This window comes from Corvus brachyrhynchos, unplaced genomic scaffold (assembly GCF_000691975.1).
Source record: "Corvus brachyrhynchos isolate BGI_N302 unplaced genomic scaffold, ASM69197v1 scaffold15, whole genome shotgun sequence".
Classification (NCBI taxonomy): domain Eukaryota; kingdom Metazoa; phylum Chordata; class Aves; order Passeriformes; family Corvidae; genus Corvus; species Corvus brachyrhynchos.
The window spans coordinates 2,628,231-2,634,954 of NW_008238349.1; positions in this window are offsets into that span (position 1 = coordinate 2,628,231).

The following is a 6,724-nucleotide window of genomic DNA, read 5'->3' on the forward strand; positions in this document are numbered from 1 at the left end:
GCCGCGGGGGAACCATCGCACCTGCCCTGCTCACCGGGAGCCGCCAGCGCCCCTGCCGGCTGCGAGCGGAACTGCACCCGAGGGGAAAGGGCCCGGCAGCCGAGAAGGCTGGGGCTGGGTTTGGGTGTGTTTGCTGTTACTGCCACAGTTATTGCTGTTTGTTCGACTGGTTATACACATAGAGATATGTAATAGTAAAGAACTGTTATTCCTATTTCCCACATCTTTGCCTAAAAGCCCCCTTGATTTCAAAATTATAATAACTCGGAGGGAAGGGGGGTTGCATCTGCCATTCCAAGGGAGGCTTCTGCCTTCCTTAGCAGACGCCTGTCTTTCAAACCAAGACATTCAGCCTGGAAAAGAAAAGGCTTTGGGCTGACCTAATCGTGGCCTTCCAGTACCTGAATGGAGCTGACAAGGAAGATGGAGAGAGACCATTTACAAGGGCCTGGAGTGACAGGACAAAGGGGAATGGCTTCGAACTGACAGAGGGCAAGGTTAGGTGGGATACTGGGAAGAAACTCTTCCCTGTGAAGGTGGTGAGGCCCTGGCACAGGTTGCCCAGAGCAGCTGTGGCTGCCCCATCCCTGGAAGTGTTCGAGGCCAGGCTAGATGGTGCTTGGAGCAACCCAGTCCAGTGGAATTTGTCTCTGCCTGTGGCAGGGGATTAGAATGAGATGAGCTTTAGTATCTCTTCCAACCCAAACTGTTTCATGAGTCTATGATTCTATGGCTGGAGTGGGGTTGTGCATTCACCAGGTGTGCACAGGTGGGGAGATGAAACAGGAGATGGGCACTGAGGACAGGCAGGAGGGGAGACCAGTGCCCTCCCTGGAGCCATGAGGAGTTCACTGAATGGAAGTGTCTCTACAGTTCTCACTGGAGGAGTGCCCAGACAGGGAAACTCAGCAGGAGAAGTGAGACGAAGGACTGTTGCGCATGCCCAAGAGCTTGGGATGGGTGGGCGCAAGTTAACGAGACAGGAGAACCCTGAACTGAAGGGGGAGGACAGGAGGAGCCTGCAAGCAGGCACAGACCAGGAATTGCTGCAGATCCTTGGGGGTCCCCGAGTGGGTCTAGCAGTGAGACTCAGGGGTCTGTGCATGGCTGGCAGCCCCGCAGCTCTGGCTACACCAGCTGCAGCAGTGTAGCTGGTTTCTCTGGGGCTTTGTCTGCTTCTTTCTTTGAGGAGACTGGAGCTATGATGGGTTTTTGAGAGCCAGCTGAACTTCCAGCTGAATGGGCATCTGTCCGAGGCTGAATCCGCAGCCTCACTGGTGCTTTGGGCTTTGTGGGGGACAGGAGTAAGCCCAAAGGCCCTCAGGGCCTTCCAGGGTCAAATTAAATGAGCTTTGCAAACAAAAGGGAATGGCAGGAATGATAGCTTGGTGGAGGAAAAGGCTGTGGGCAGTTGACGGAGCCTGCATGATGCAAATCAACTTCCATTAGAAATTCCACTGTAAATGTAACAGAAAAAGAAAACGTAGAGATGAGTCATTCCTGTGATTGGAACAGCTTCCCACCAAAGTCAGACCGCAGGAATGGGTTTTGGTCTCAATGGAGGAAGATTTGGGCTGTGATAACTCCAAACTGGGGACTTGCCAGGAAACCTCAAATGGTGCTTTAGCTTGGCCCCATCCTAGGACTGCGGATGCGCACCAGGAGTTGCATCCTTCCTTTGCGAAGGATGCTGGGATGTAGGGATGTGTACCAGGAGGGTTGTTTGAGAAGGACACTGGGATGTGCGCCAGGAAGAATGTTGGAGAAGGCTGTTGGGATGTGCACTAGGAGGGGATTTTGGGGAGAACACTGCAATGTGCACCAGGAGGGGTGTTTACGAAGGACTCTGGGATGTGCATCAGGAGGGATGTTTGGGAAGGACGGTGGGGATGTGCACCAAGGCAGGGGGTTTGGGATGTGTGCACAGTGGAGCTGCCAGCTCTTGGCAGAAGGAGCTGCAGCAGGACTGTGTCCTACAGAGATTTTCCTTGCCCCTGCCTGGTGTGTGGGGAGGGGAGGAATATTTTATTTGCACCGCAGGGTTTAAGTGGTCATAATTAAATCACTACTGGAGGTTGGTTGTTGGATCAATATGTTTTAATTTTAGCCACAGGGTTAGAGTAGCAGAGGAAGGCTCCTGGGAGCACAGGGAAGTTTGGGCTGCTTTGTCTCTCACCCCCTGCAGCTGTTTTATTAATGCTCATTGTCCTCCCAAGGTGCAGCCCACGTTCTCTGCAGTTAATGCCAATACTTCAATGCATGGCAGAATAAAGCTGACCTGAGCATAATCCCACTTCATTGGATCAGTCAAGAAATCAGTGTCCATGTGCCCTGTTCCTGCACTGGAATGATTGCTTTGGTTTGATTCAATATCCCTCACTGCTTTGGTTCGAGCAGGTTTTTAAGTGAACCCTAGTGCCGTGTAGGCTGGAGATGCTTCCCTTTCTCTCTCATCTGTCAAAGTAATTTTCTAGAGTAACACAGAATATCAGAAAGGACTGAAGGAATCAGACTTCTCTATAATTTATTCACAAGTTCTTGTACTTAAAAATAAAATCATCTGACTTTCACAACAGTTGGCAGGATTTCTACAATGTGTGAAAGTGAAACTTGTCTTGGAGGTGTGCAATTCCGGGTTGTTTCAAGCTTTCCAGATCTGAGAATGGCAGGATCAGCTTTTGGGAAGGTGTGAAAGGTGTGTTTCCCATGACTTAATGTGACCTTAGAAAAACAGAAAGGTCAAGCTGAATATCAAGGTCTAATGAAGAGTTTTTCTTTAGGCACTGTAGCAGATGAGAGATGCTCATCTAAACCTGAGAGATGTTTTTCAACCTGTTCCTTACATAAAGACAGAGAATACAGATCATCCCTTTCATATGCTTTCTTTTTTCTGTAGGAAATTGTCTTGACCTTATGATGTGTATCCCATGTCGCTGCCCTATGCCCAGAAATTAATTTGTGCCTTTCTATGCCTCTAAACTGAGCCTGAGAGGGGGAAGGAAAAACTGAGCAAAACTTTTTCAAAGCAGTTTGCAGCTTGTTCAAGGTCACACAGAGATAGCAATTTTTTTTCCAGCTGCGGTGGGGGAGAGAGGAAGCACCCGGCTGGCTGCTCCCAGGACAGTTTTTTTGGCCAGTGGTTCAGCTTCTTTTCTCCGGAGAGAGACTGAGAGTTGAATTTTCCCTTTTCCCTGGAATTTCGGATTTTCCCCTTTTCCACTGGATTGCTTCAATATCAGAACACATCGGGAGGACTTTCCACTGGGCACCGAGGGCCTGGCCCTGGCCCAAGCCCCAGCTGCTCTGAGGAGACCAAAGGGAGGAGGACTCTGACACTTTCCCAGGTTTTTTCTCCACAGCGAGAGATTTTATTATTTAGCATTATTTTCCTTTCCCTGTGTGTTTGTTAAATAAATAGTTTTTATCTCTTTCACTTTTCTTGGAGGAAAATTTATTTTCCCCGAACCTGGTGGGGGAGGGGTGGTGACCTGCCTTCTCTCAGAGGATATGTTTCTAAATTTGGCCAAACGAGCACAGAAATTTTCCTGTGCAGAGCATTGGCAGTGGCAGCTTGCACCTGAGCGTGTTGTCAGGCTGCTGCTGGACGCATGAGGAGGTGGAGAGAGCCTGTGATTCCTTTTAGGTGGGTATTGTTTCTCTGGGGGGTTCCTGTCCCACTCTGCCACTGCCTGGGAGATCTTGTTCCCTCTGCTCATGTTCTTGTGAGTGCCATGATGCTCTTACGGCTCTAGACATGGGATTGGGAATGAGAGACCAGACAAGCTGTAGAAAAGGGAATGGCCACTTTTCCTACTGCTGCTGGAAATACCGAGCCCTTACAATGTCTGATTTTTTCCACCACAGATATGTTCAAAGGGGCTGGATTGCCTCTCCTTCTCCTTGGTCACTTCTCTTTTTCCTTTATTTACCTTCTTCTGTCCCATTTTGACTTTTCTGGTCACAGCGCACGCCTCTTCCCAATTTTCCACCCCCATCCAATGCCTTTCTGAGTGCCCTGCCTCAGCTTCTACAGGTCATGGCACAGTTCCTCTTCCTCCCAATGTCATCTCCGTGTTTGCTGGTATGAGCTTGCCCCAGAGTAGGGACAGGAGTCCTGTCCCTGGAAAGACCATAGGGCAGCATCTTCCCGTCTTTGGACACATGGGATTGCAGTTAGCTGTCCAAAAGCAACTTTTAATGGCTGTTGGCATGGAGACAAGCGTTTGGAGCAATCTCCACTGACATATCTGCTTCCTTTGAGCGGGGAGAGGGAACCTCCAAACCTCCAGCTGTGATTGTGATTGTGATTGTGGTCATACAGACCTTCCCCTCCTCTGCTCCTGCCCTCCCTGCCATCTCCCTGGGGGCACTGAGTGGGATGAGGGGTGAGTCTCCCTTGCAGGGAGGTGGTGTGGTGTGGAGTGGCCCATCCAACTCTTCCCTTCCTTGCCTCTGAGATCCTGTCTCTCCTATGCCACAGGACTTGGCCTGTGTTCTTGGCATGGAGAACTCCTCCCTGGCTCCCTCAGCACTGATGTGCTCTGTGACTCTGCTCTGTTCCTCCATGAACAGCTTTCCAGCCTAATTCTCAACAAATTACTTCTGGCAGCTGTTCTAGGATCTCTGTCTTGTCCCTCCAAAGGGAATAGTGTCCCTGAAGTGACAGCAGTGACTGAAAATGAATGAATGAGCAGCTTCAGGTGGTTTCTGATCTGCAGCCAAGCTGCTGGCTCAGGGCTGCTCTGGATTTCCATCATGTTCACACGTGTTCACACACAGGCAAAGTCAGCCTGACTTTGAGCCCAGCACTTGCTTTTCTCTGTGTTTCTCTTGAGGATTTATTCCACATCCCCCTTGTGCATGTCTGAACTCTTCCTTTGGCAGTTGCAGTTCTGTCTCTCCTGATGGAGGCAAGTCCTTGAGAATGACAGGATCGATCTTGGATCTGCTGCAGCTGCACCAGCCATCCTCTGCAGCCTCTGCTCAAAACACCTCTAATTCCTCGTGTGTTCTCGGGTTTCTGTGCTGCATTTTGGCCTGCCTGACACCTGAAAGTCCATCCATACCCTGAGTGCTGCAGGCACAGGCGCTGTTCCAGCGGGCTGTGCCTCTGGCTCCCTGGATTTGCAAGCCCCTGTTGCTTGTAGCATGAATGAGGAGCTGTCTGACCCTCTCCATGAGTTCCTGCATCCCCAGGGCTCTTGGCAGACCCGTCACCCCCCAGCCATGTCTCAGCTCTTTGGATCAGATCTTGCTCTGTCCCTTGTCTCAGCTTCTGCCACACAGCAGAGCCCTGAAGTGGGTGGTGGCAGCCAGCACAGAGGGGACCTGCAAATTTCCCTGGAGGTGGGAAGCTGTTGGGTCTGGAAATGGAAAATGCTGTTGTGTAGCAGGCAGAGAAGTTTTCAAAGTGGGAAGGTTGGCTTCCATAGCACTCCATGGAGCTCAGAAGTGTAGGAAAATGTTTATTCATGCGCCTCTTGATGAGATCTGGCTAAAAAGGTCCTTCAGATGGAGGTGGGGTGGCCATGCTCAATGTTTGGGGTGGAGGAGGGTGTGGACCTGTCCTGCTCTGGTAGCCTGGTGTTAGTACCAGAGATCTGCCCAGCGTGCTGAGCTGTGGCAGCATGGAGAGAGCCAAGCGTAGGGCCACAGCAGTGGCACAAGAGGACACGCAGGGTGAGCTGTCAGCCTTAGCTCTAGTATGGGAACGTGCTCCAGTTTGGCAGTAGCCAAAAGCGTGGTTGGACTCATCCCCAGTCTCATCTGGGGCAACCAGAGCAGGGTGTCCTGGCTCTGTGGAGCGACAAGGACAGGCAGCTGGGTCTAGAATCTTCATCCTTCTCACCTGCCTTGGGGAAGGCTGACCATGGAGAGCATGTGACACAAGGAGCCAGAGCATGGAGAACGTGGGACACATGGAACTATCTTGGGAATGGCCTCTTCCCTCAACAGGATGCTGAGAGGTATTAGGGGAGATGAAACCTCGTGATGGGCACTGGAGGGCGGCTCTGACACCAGACAAGGTCTTTCCCTTGCAGTATGATGGTGGCTTTGTACATCCTTCCATGGGTGAGACCATCCCTGGCACTGGAGTGATTCACAGCAACAAGGTCTGTGTCCCCCTCCTTGGGGTGGAGTGAGCCCCTGCCCTGACAAGTTTCAGTAAATAAATGCAGCACCAACAGGAGAAATGCTGTGCCATCACCTGCTGTGCCCAATGCTTAAATTCCTCCAATGAGACCTCTCGGCACAATGGGATCCTGCTCCTGCACTCCCATCTGAGGTGCCCACGGATGTCCCTTGACATCAGAGCTCTTTAAAGGCACCTGGATGGTGGTAGCCAAAAAACCTGTTCCTGTTCCATTTCTTGGCATGCAAGGAGCTGTTTTTCAAGCTGATGCCATGAAGATTTTTTGCCTTTTCTTTTATACCCCTGTTATACCTTTTTTACAACTTCTGTATTCTTAGTGGTTTTTGCCTACATTCTTGGACTTGTTTGTCAAGCTAAGAGACTCAACATTTTAGAAGCTTCGTAGCTAGGGATCAGTGTGCCCCAGACCCCGATGTCTTCTCCAGAACACATTCTGTAAGCTAAGATAGAACCATCCAGGGGAAGGTTCCTTGGGGAGGGGGGCTCACTTGAGCCTCTCATTGGGGAATCTTTGATAGATACGCTCATTAGTAACACCTATAATGTTATACCCGATCTTTTGGGGAGGGC